We start from the raw sequence: 12024 nt of genomic DNA on the forward strand, positions 1-12024 counted from the left end.
TTTCAAGAAGTGAGCTGGAGCAGGATAAACTAAAAACAGGTCTTCATCTTGCTCCATTTATCTGGCTTATTTTAATTCACAGTATAATTGTGGAGCCTTCCTTTGAATAGTAATCACTTAAGCCAGGTGTTAGGATGTGCTTCCTTGGTAAGCCCTGTCATTTTGAGAAAGCAGAGGAGTAAACAACAAAGATTTGATTTTTACTTCAGCAAGATTTTGGGGTCCCACTAGTGAACAAAACATCAATCTCTGTACCATTGGAAGCTTTTTTAAAACTTTTCAAGAAATTTCCGAAAGAGATTTCAGGTTGATAGGAGACTCAGACCCATTTTCAAACAAAAGAAACTTACAACAAGCAGAATTAAACCAACTGAATGAAAGTGTTTACGTTGTGAAAGTACAGGAAAAGGACAGACCAGGTAGGATATTAAAATAGATGGTATTTTAGCCCTTTCTTAAAAGATGAACATGATTTGGATAAGCAATGGGGATTAGGAGAATTCCAGGCTAAAAGAAGCACACAGAGGCTTGGAAATGTGTGAGGACTCTTCCATGCTGTGACTCTGTGTGTGGACACATAGTTATTATACAGATAGAAACAGGGAGGAAGAACTAGAGTGGGCTAGACCCTGAAGCCTACCAAGGTATCTGGACTTTGTTTAGGTATATACCAAAAATTCAGAGCCCAACATATTTAAAATAGGAGAATGAATGGACAAATGGATCTGTCCATCCTTCTAAACAAAAGGTAACCATTTGCACTGTAAAGGATGAATTGAAAACCCCCAAGGGATGCCATTAATTTTACTTTGTGAGAGAGACCTGTCCCAGAGCAAGGATGTCTGGAGGGAAAAGACTGTGAAGTACTTTTGAGGTAAACTACAGGATGGCTGATAGCAAGGTGGAGTGTGATAAGGGAAATTGGTGGTTTTAAGCCTAGAAAATTGGGAGGAAATGATGCTACCCTTAGATGAGACAAAAGGATCCATAATGAAGAATATTTTCTCAGTTGATGGAAAAAATGATGACCTTGATTTGGAATATTCAGTAGGAGAGGGGAAATCCTGATTCTCCAAACAGAAGTACAATATGGAGAGGGAGAGTTTTTGAAGCCAGGATCTCTGGGGGAGAGATTGGGATCATCTCAGGTAACTCCCATCAGTAGTTTGGGGCTGCTAAGAAGACGTTCACCATATTGAACCATGCATGGATCTATGTCCAGATATAGAAATATCCAAGTGTGCATAGAGAAGTCCCCAGCCAGGAGTGCCAGGATTGACAGCCTTCCTAGGAATGCCTTGTAGCCCTTCTGGAAGGTCAGTTGTGAAATGCTGCAGCAGTGAGTCCTCCCAGGGTCCAGCAGAGGCTCCTTGTTACTGCTAAGAGCATCAACCTCATTCAAATGTCTTCTATGGACTCAGAAGGGGACTGTGAGACCTTTGCCTGCTTGTTTACAATGCATGAGAATGAAAAATGGGGGTGCGGGGATGGAGAAGTTTGGGAATGTGCAATTAAGGAGAGGGAAATGTTCAGGTAAGAGGGGAGAATGATCCCAAAAGAGGTTAGATGAAGTAGGGAAACACAATAGTAGCAAAATAGGAAAGTGATTTTTAAGGAATAGCAGAGGAGAAAGTAAATAAAATAGGGTTTAGATGGGACTAAGATACAGGAATCTGGAGGCTTTTGGTAACTTGAACAAATGAGTGCTCTTGTGGGTGCTCAGGAATTGTACTGTGTGGCCAGAAAGTAGAATCATCCGTGGAGGTGATTTGTAACTGGACAGCAGAGGGAAGGCAAGAAAGGGTGATGCAGGGAAAAGACAGTTTGGTGCTAGAGTTTGGCTAATCACATAGAAATATCTAGAACCAATACACTTGAATCCATGCTCAGTGATCAGTAAATAGATACAGGAGTTTTCCCAGGGAGCCCTGTGTAAAAGTTGCATTTGTTTTCAACTGTATTTATAGTATCTAATCTCCTATCCCCGTGTCTCTGCTGGGTGCTGCTGTAGGGGGGCTGAGAAAAAAAGGAAGGCCTCTGTCAGAAAATTGTCAAAATGATCTGGTGCACCTGGGGAGGATTCTAAGGCATTGGGAGAGGGGGTGGAGGCGGGGAACGAACGGGGAGCTGATCTTGAAGCTTGTATAGGACACTCTACCAGTTGAGCTGTATCCCCAGCCCCTAGACTGGGTAACCTGTATATGATAGAAATGTATTTCTCATAGTTCTGGGGGCTGGAATTCCAGATCAAGCCACCAGCAGGTCTGGTGTCTGGTAATGCCACATGTTCATATGGAGCTCCTTGCTCTGCCCTCTCATGGTAGGGGTGAGGGAGCCTTCTGGAGCCTATTTTATAAAGACACTGATCACACTCATGAAATCCCTGTCCTCGTGATCTAATCACCTCCCACGTGTCCCATCTTCTAACACTGCTACCTTAGGGTTAGGGTTTCAACCTGGAATTCTGAGGTTCCACACATCCGACCCTTTCAGTGGGCTAATGGCAAATCATACTGGGTAAGACCAGGTCCTGGCAATCTCTAGATTTCAGACAGTCGGACAGACTTGGAATCAAAGTACTGTGGAAAATAGGAATTTGGATAGGGCAGTAACCTGAAGTAGGAAGTAGTTAAGATCTGACTAATGGAACGTTAGAAAAATACATTTATTCATGCATTCTACCTATGATATCTTTAGCCTAGATGCTCATGACCTTTATTGTGCTTCAACTCCCACACCATCCATGCATATTATTTTCACACCTATAGTTCAGATCCCTAAATGAAGGAGGAAATGGACCAGGAGACAAAGGAGCAAAGTTGACCTTCCTTGTGACCTTCACCATTCCAGAAAGTACAACTAAAGCCTTAACTGTCACTTAGGATCTCCAGTTTGGGTGTTTTTAGAGTTGATGAGAATTTGATACTAACAAAGCATGCTGAGTGCAGACTCTTCCCAAATTATAGCAGCTCAGCTCTTGCCAGACTCAACAGTGCTGTTGGAGTTTTTTTTTTTTTTTTTTTTTTTTTTAAAGAAACATACCTTTGGGCTGGGGATGTGGCTCAAGCGGTAGTGCGCTCGCCTGACATGCGTCTGGGTTCTATCCTCAGCACCACACACAAAGACGTTGTGTCCACCGAAAACTAAAAAATAAATATTAAAAATAAATTCTCTCTCTCTCTTCTCTCTCTTAAAAAAAAAAAGAAAAGAAACATACCTTTTTGGAGTGTTTTTGGCTTGTTTGTTTGTTTTTGGTAGTAGATGTTGAACCCAAGAATTCACACGTGCTGGACAAGCAGTGTATCCCTGAGCTGTATCCCCAGTCCTTTTATTTTTAATTTTAAGTCAAGATCTTGCTGGTATCAAACTTGGAATCCTCCTGTCTCAGCCTCCTGAGTGGCTGGGATTACAGGTGTGTGCCACCATGCTTCAGCTTTTTTAGTCTTCGTACTCACTGCTTGTAGAAATGAGAGCCTTCTCCTCACAATTATATTTCATTGTAATATATTATTAAAATATGTAGTTGCACATGCATCAACTCATTTGGGAACAAAAATACCTGTTGGTATTTGAATCAAGCCGTAAAAAGCATAAAGGCCCAGACAAGGCAGGTATTTGTCAGAGGTAGGGTCCTCAGGGGAGATCAATGATGGAGCCTCTTGACTTCCTTCAGATTTAGTAACAAGTGTACAGTCTTTAAAATTCTTTCTAGTTATTCCTTTTCTGCAATGCATTTTAGGGGTTGTTTTCTACATATGTTTGCAACTGCCAGTTAGCCAGTTCCTATGCTCATCTATTTGTGCAAATCATTGGCTGGGCTTCAATGAACTCTGTCTCTTTGCATCAATTCTCTGCCACTCCATCCCTCTCAACTTTAGCCGTGGATTCCCAGCAAAACTATTAGTCCTGACTTAAGATACAAAAAAGCTATGGAAGCCTTGTGAAGCCAGAATAGAACCATGTTTATTAGTAAAACAAGGTCATATTTATCTCTGCTATAATTTCTTGTTTTTTTAAAAGATTCACTTTAAAACTTATTGCATAGTTAAGTTTTGTTTGCCATGTGCATATAGCTTTTAGCTAAGTAAGTCTCAGTTTTGTTTTGAAATTTTAGCTTTGTTAAGTAGAGTAGGAAGGATAATCATATTTGACAATCTTAAACATATTTAGAACTGTATACAAACTAGACAAGAAATTTATTGTACATTTTAAAGTTGTATTCTCATCTTCAACTGGAGTTAGCACTCTACTACTGACACCCTAGTGACATAGGAGTATGTATATATGTACATACATGCATATATATATATTTAAATATCTGTATGTATTCTTGTATCTGCACATAGCTGAGCTAAATGTCTATTTGGGTGCAATTTGAGCTTCCATGGGTCCAGCTACTCTCTTGTTCCTTCATGTAGTGTATTTATTGCCTGCCTCTGTTTATTCATGCATTCTACCTATGATATCTTTAGCCTAGATGCTCATGACCTTTATTGTGCTTCAACTCCCACACCATCCAGGCATATTTTTTTCACACCTATAGTTCAGATCCCTAAATGAAGTGAACAGACTGGCTCAGCCAATCACTCTCTGTTTATGGAGTGACCTCCTGCTAGGCCCCACACAAGTCTAGAGTCAGGTCACTCTGAGAGCAGGCAGCCATTTTCACAGAACAGGGAGAAGTCGCCTGATTTTGAATGTGGCTGCCCAGGCAGCAGGTGTTGTGGGTAGAGCAGTTTCCCTTGCATTATAGGATGGCATGAAAAACAAAGTCTGCTGTCACTTATTCAGAGAGGTGCATACCTGCATCTAGGCAGCTTGCTTTACACCATTCCACTACTACAAATTTCCATTACTGTGACATAAACACCAGTTCTCTAACAAGTTTTAATTAACATATGTATTGTTAGTTAGAGTTGCCATGACAGAATGCCACAGACTGGTGGCTTAGGCAATAGGAATTTATTTTCCAACAGATCTGGAGGCTGAAAGTCTTGAGATCAGGGTGTCAGCAGAAATGGTTTTCTCTGGGGCCTATCTCCTTTGCTTGCAGTATAGCCTCCTTTAAACATGGTCAATATTCCATGTGCCCTTGAATCCTATTCTCCTTTTCTTAGAAGATCAACAGTCATGGCAGCTCATTTTATACCTTAATTTCCCTTGCTGGAGATACAGTCACATTATGAGTTGATAGGGGTTAGAACCTCAACATAGAATTTTGGAGGGACACAATTTAGCACATAACAATATAGTATAGCAATTATGATTCATTTTACATAAAGTCTAGGCTTTACTGCTAGTTCTTCAGTTCACAAATCACTATAAAACAGGTGCATGTTATGGCCAGTGACCAGTCACTTCACTTCTTTCAAAATGTGCCAGTAATTAATCTGAACATCTGTTAGTCTAGCCACAGACAGCAAAGTGTGTAGTTGTGTTGCCTCCTTGTCTTCCAGTGACAAACCTAAGGGACATCTTAAAAAATAGCTTATCAGGAGAGGGAATTGGCCACCAAAGGTGGAATTGCACTAATGAAACAAGAAGCAATAGTGCAGGACAAGACAAACAGTTGGTTTTATTATGACATTTGAAAATGGCTGCAGCAAAGTAAAGACAACACAGGACCTGGGCCTGAGTGGAGCTTCGATACAGAGCACCTGGAAAAAGTCTGCTGAATGTCAAAAACAAGGTAAAGTCAACTCAGGGTATTTTAGATTAAATTTGACTAGGAACAGAAAGCCACTTATGGTTGAAATTGAGTATTTACTTCTACTTTAGATTGAAGACCATATTAATATAATCCCAGTGAGTGTAGGTAGAATTCAGGCAAAAGTGTGGAAGTTAGTTGCCTTTTTTAAAGAAAATGATAATTACACGGAGACTATAGAGGAATTTTTTACTACCTGTAAAGACTCTCCTCTTTATTTCAGTGTCAACATGAAAGGGTTACTGTTAGACTCTCTTGTGACACCACTAGTTCAAGCAAGGATGCCTCTGTGAAATCTGCACCCAGAGTCTGAGGATTAATGCAGGCAGGTTTATGATGATCATCCAGTTTTTAAGGCTGATAAAATAGATCTTTTGAAAGCAACCTGTTGAGAACTTATGTGAAGGAAGAAGATGTAAGATTGCAAAGTGGCCATAAAGAGAAGACTAGATATTTAGCCAGGGATTTTGGCGGAAAAAGTTTAAGATGTCCCAAAGGAAGTGGCATTGGCCAAAAGTTCCTTCACATTAAAGGAACTGTGAGATATTTCATAGCATTGAAAGGGCAAAGGATGAAATACTGGAAGCCGATGTAAACTTGGAATTATGGCAGTTTGCCAAGGCATAGAAAAGATTTGCTTCGTGTCATAAGTTATTTGAAGAGGAGGAGGCAAGAGCTATCCAAAATGCTCTCAATCATTTTTTTTACTCAGATATAAAACATTTTACCATTCAGCGTTTGATACATTAAATTAGAGTACTAAGTAAATGTTCGTTTTTCCCTATACAGGTGTAACCGACAATAAGTCAGTGTTTAATATTTTGACATAAGTTGTTTAAAGGTAGTGAAACAATCATAATTTCCCTATTGATTATTATTTTTTTAAGAGAGTGAGAGAGGAGAGAGAGAGAGAGAATTTTTAATATTTATTTTTTAGTTCTCAGCGGACACAACATCTTTGTTGGTATGTGGTGCTGAGGATCAAACCCGGGTGGCACGCATGCCAGGCGAGCGCGCTACCGCTTGAGCCACATCCCCAGCCCCCCCTATTGATTATTAAAATGGCTTTAGACAGTATCAACTTGCTTGGTTGTTTTTATGGTGCCACGCTCCGTGCAAAGTAAGGATTGTGCATGGGTGTGCACACGTGATCTTTGCCAGGAGTCTTTCTGGGATGGACCATGTTGTTTTTACTTGCAGTATTCACCTGAACCTAGCAAAATATACCTTAGCTTTTGACTGATGAAAAACAAAACTGTTGTGTGCTGTAAAGTAAAATAGCCACCTGGTTAAGGGTGTGGTTTATGCAGCCCAACTCCCAGAGTTCAAATGCTAAGTCAGCTACTTTTGTATGTTCTGTAGCAAGATGGTGCACTGCTGTGTGCCTCAGTTTCCTCCTCTGTGAAGGGAGATTAATTGTGCCTACTTCATAGGATTGCTGTGAGGACAAAAAGAGTACAAGAGCATAAAGCCCTGCATTCCTGGCAAACAATATGTTTTAACCACTGGTGCTGATGGCAGTGGTGGTCGCATTCGTAGCAGTAGAAGCAGAAGTATTAATAATGAGTATTTGCAGATTTATTAAGAGCCCTGGATATGTAGCTCAGTGAGGTAGATCAATGGCCTACCATGTGAAGGCCCTGGGTTCAATCCCAGACTTAACTGTGGTTGAGGTTGAATCATCAAAGAGCCTCAAACTAATCTGCTTTTGATTTCTAGTATTGCTTCAATTGTGTGTGTCCCTCTGCATCCATCCTACCCCTCATTTTCGGGGCTATCCATGAACATTCTTTGCATCTGCCTCAAGCCCAAGGGTCCCTTTTTACCACCCTGATATTAATTTAATGCTCTTAACCATAATGGATACATAGACCAAAGAATTTATTGTGATAGCATGTTACCTGGGTTCAGGGATCAGTACCTCGTGGATGGCCTAAGAAAGGGAAGCCTAGAAGAGATCTATTTTTTGACTCAAGCTCCACTATGCCTTTGGACATGATCACCAAATTAATTCATAATCTTAGTCATTGTGTTTTATTTTACCTGTCTGTCTTAAGAAGCATTAAGTTGCTCATAGTAAACATTAAAATTATACCACAATTTGTTAACCCTCTCTTGGCATTTCTCCATTGTTTTAATGTACTGAGAACCTCGAAGTACAGAATTGGCCCTGCTCAAGAGCCAAGTGGGTGGAGTTCTGGCTCTTGTGAATTGAGAGTAACCGGACAAGTGGTCTTGGAATGAGAAAGCTGAAACGTGTTTCTTGAAATTCTTTGCTGTTTCTCTAAGCCTCCTGCAGGCTTGCAGATTTCTCTCAGGTTCTTTTTTTTTCCACCCAAGGGAGCTGGATATAACATGTGCCTAACTGGTAAGAACAGTATCAATCCTTTATTTATGTTTGTATTTGGTAGGGTCTTCAAGACCAGATGTGTTGGGGGCTACCCTCTACTAAATCTAAATGTCATTCCCTGAACAGAATACTGAGCTTAGTACCGCTCAAAAGGTACAAATGGGTTCTTAGTTGATTGCATTGCATATAATAATTTTTATGCTCCCTTAACTCACTGTCTTCTTCTAAACTCCAAATTGCTTTTCTTGAAATATTGTACTAATTTACCTTGTCTGAAATATAAAAGCTGTGACTCTTCTTGTTCCCCTCAACCCTCTACACTAGTCCCCAGTTTCTTTATGTAGCTTCTATAGGTACAAAGAGAGAAGTTTGTTTTTTCTTTCTTTCTTTCTTTCTTTCTTTCTTTCTTTCTTTCTTTCTTTCTTTCTTTCTTTCTTTCTTTCTTTCTTTCTATTAAAGTGATCTGAGGTTATTGAACAACAACAATTTAAAATAAACCTGAAAAACTTACTGTACCAGAAATTCACTTAATCGAGGCTCAGTTTGCTTTGTCCATGGCCAGCATCCTACATGTCAGTCCAACTGAGAGGGAGCTAGCAGTAAGATTGGTGTTCAACTTGACAAATGAGTGAAATAAGAAGTGAATGGGTGGTCTGGTTAAATGAATATATCATCAGTTTTTTTGCATGGCAGTGGGTGGGTGGGGGGTCATATGTTAAAACAGCCTTCATATCAACTCATCTGAATATTTGAGGCATGTTAAAGTATAAAATTTGTAAATAGATATGTCCTGTATTTTCTTACATCATTAAGTGGAGATTTTGAATGGACTTCTTGCTAGTCATTAACCAGGACAAGATTGAACGTGCCACCTGTTGAAATGCTGAAAGTTTTACATTCCCAGGGAAAGCTCCCCAGATGTCACTAGTGTTGCGTGTAAGCATTTGAGGTGGTAGGAACATGTACAAACCTGTGGTTGTTTTGTGTTTTTTTTTTTCCTTAATATTTGGAAAATTTGATTGATTTAGAGACTTTGTTCCTTCTGGTAAGACACATATAATATAAAATGTACTGTTTTAGCCATTTTTATGTGTACCTTTCAGTAACATGAAGTGCATTCATATTGTTGTGTGGTCCATTTCAAGGACTTTTTCATTGTCCCAAACTGAAGTTCTACTCATTGAACATTAACTCCCCATCCCTCTACCCCGCCAATCACTGTTCTCCTTTCTCTTTTGAATGGGATCATGCAGTATTTGTCGTTTTGGCTCCGCCTTATTTCATTTTAGGGAATTCAATTTTGTGCGTACATTTTGTATTGTGGGGTGCTCGGTGTCAACTCAGGACTTTCTGCATGTTAGGCAAGCACTCTACCACTGAACGACATTCCTTTATGCATTCATTTCTAAGGGGCTACTTTCAAAGATGGTAATAATGAAGAAACAAACAAACTAAAAAAAATACCAAAAAACCTATCATTAATCAAAACCCTAAGTATGAAATTCTGCATCCAAAAGGTCTACAGTTAGACTACTTAGTCACTTAGTTTCACCCTAAGTGACTATGGTCGTGGGGCATCTTTGAGGAAGAGCTTTGTGTCTGTTGTTGTTATTTAATATTCCCATTATGAGAACATTCCTCATACATGGTAGTTTAAATTTTCTTTAAAGTTCTGCCTTTTTTGTTTATGATTTCTCTTCCAGTTTGGAGGGTCATTACCTTTTACTGTCTCGCAAGGTCTCAGCAGGGCTTGAGGGAGGTTTTGCTGATCAGTGCTTGTCCTCAGAAGGCTCTCCTATGAAGTACTTGTCTTTAGAAACCAATTTCCTTGGTTTCTCTAGCCGCTCCCACCCCTGCAGCATCTTGGGGTCCTCAGTAGAATTTCTAAGAGAGGAAGAACCCCCACCGCCCCCAGGGAGAAATGTCACCGGTCATTGGGCAGTAACAATTGTGATATTTAAATATCCGAATTGGAATACTGATCTTCCCATTAAACATGGAAGGAATTTCCTGTGTATTGTCTGAATATCTTTAGAATGGCTCCTTTAGATGTTTTTAAAGGTGGTTTGTTCTGCTGTGAAGGCTGTGCTGAGCTGCTTGGTGGACTTGGAGATGCAGAGATGGAAACAATGCGCCAGAGTTGGCTTTTGGCTTTTTGTGTGCTTGTCCCTGTTTACCTATTCATAATCAGGATCCCTTCTGCTGTGGCATTGTGAAGTCACATATAATAGCACCTCATTACCCCAGCGGGCTGAGAACAAGCACAATGCCTACTTTCTGGACCTTCCATCATTTCATAAAAGATGTAGTTGGTGTGTGTCATGATGACAGAGGTCCACGACTGGAACCACGTGTGGCCGATTCCCCCGGTCTGCCATGTGCTTTGCAAGCTGCAAAGTGCTTCCTCTAGAAAGCAGCTAATCCTGCGCGACTGTCTCCTGCATGTCAGAACCCCCATGCTGCTTTCTTAAGCACTAATTGAAGAGGGAGCCAGTCTGCATCTTGCTCTTGCACATCCTTGTGTCATGAAAATGCCTTTTTCTTTTAAGCAAAATTGAAAGAAAGAAGAGAGAGAGAGAAAGAAAGGGGGGGAATAAAGGTTGCCATCCAGTGGAGGAAGGAGTAATTTCCAGCTTCATTCAGGAAAACGCTGGCTGAAATATGCTTAACTCTTTTAACTTGGCTGGGGATTTTTTTTTATCACCATATGGGGCTTTTTTTCGTGACATCCGGAGCCAAATGGGTGCAGTGTGCCTTTAAGGAAAGAGGTGCCTCACCAAACTTCGCTGTAGTTGTAGCACACCGTTTAGGTAGGGAAGGAAAGTGTTAATTTCTTATTTGTACACTTTTTTTCCCCCGACTTCCTTCCTATTCACTTCATTAAATCTAGAGGCAGTTCGGCATGGGAGCCTTCTGTATGTTGAATTAGGGCTCGCACTCTTGCGCAACACGTCACCAGTCGGAAACTGGGGGTTTGCTTCTGTGATTTATTTCATTATTGTGCTGGTAAAAGGTTTGGAAGGGAATTCTTTTATGGGGTAGTACTTTTAGCATTGTATAGCAAGTTTTTTTTTGTTTTGTTTTGTTTTTTTTTTTCTCTTGTGCCCCCCCCCCTCCTCCAGCGCTGAGTTGAGTCAGTTGAGCTAGTTTAATAAATAATCTCTTAAAACAAAAGAACAGTTTATCTCCATGAAGAATTTTCCTGACAAGCAGGAGAAATCTTACTCTACCCTTTAAGTGCGAAAAGCATTGGGAAATATGTAGTGAATTGATTTCCATTAGAAAGAGACCCTCAGCCATCAGAGCCTGACGCACTGCATATGGATGTGGTTGGGGTCTTTGGGGAGGGAGGAGGGAAGGTGTTTTGTAGCTCTCTGCATTCCTGCATAAAGCCTTAATTTAAGGGGAATAATGGTCAGTACTTTGTGTGTTTCCTTGTCATTCCAGGACCTAGATTTAATAACAATCTGCACGTATTAGCAATTGTAATAAACATCTTTCACTAGTTCTGTTTGCAATTTAATTTGTTTTAGCTTCTTAGCTACTCACTGATTTCGAGATTTAAGAGTCCAAATATCACAAGCTTATGCTTTGTTCCCTTTTTTTTTTCACAATTAAAGGGGGTGAGAGTAAAATAGTCTTTTCACAACTTGCCCCTCTTTCTTTATCCCACTGAAAAGAAAAACAATGAAAAATTTTACAGCATGAAACTGAAAGTGAAGTATCACAGTTGCTCGGGATTTTCTTTAAAGAGAAGAATAACATTGTTTTAAAATATTTGAACCTGAGAACATGCACATTGCTTTTACTTACATGCATCTAATGAAAAAAAAAATTGTCTTCTGTTTTAAAAATTGTTTGACTGCTCCCAAACCATGCAGCATATTTTTTTAAAAAAGCACAAGAATGAGGTATAAAATACAAAAAGAAAGCATACCTTGTTTCTATTTTTAAAATAAAATTTGAA

General features: G+C 39.9%; 1 protein-coding gene across 11 annotated transcripts in view; it reads left to right on the forward strand.

Moving 5' to 3' along the window:
* Smarca2 (SWI/SNF related BAF chromatin remodeling complex subunit ATPase 2) overlaps positions 1 to 12024 on the forward strand; it is a 165659-nt gene that overhangs the window by 124349 nt on the left and 29286 nt on the right. The window contains exon 1 of one of the 11 annotated variants that reach the window (XM_021725614.3): positions 10958 to 11070. The exons of the other annotated variants lie outside the window; for them this stretch is intronic. The gene's annotated coding sequence lies outside the window, so the exon portion shown is untranslated. Of the gene's footprint in view, positions 1 to 10957; positions 11071 to 12024 lie in introns of those variants that run through there. 11 annotated transcript variants of the gene reach the window in all.

This window comes from Ictidomys tridecemlineatus, chromosome 4 (assembly GCF_052094955.1).
Source record: "Ictidomys tridecemlineatus isolate mIctTri1 chromosome 4, mIctTri1.hap1, whole genome shotgun sequence".
Lineage (NCBI taxonomy): Eukaryota > Metazoa > Chordata > Mammalia > Rodentia > Sciuridae > Ictidomys > Ictidomys tridecemlineatus.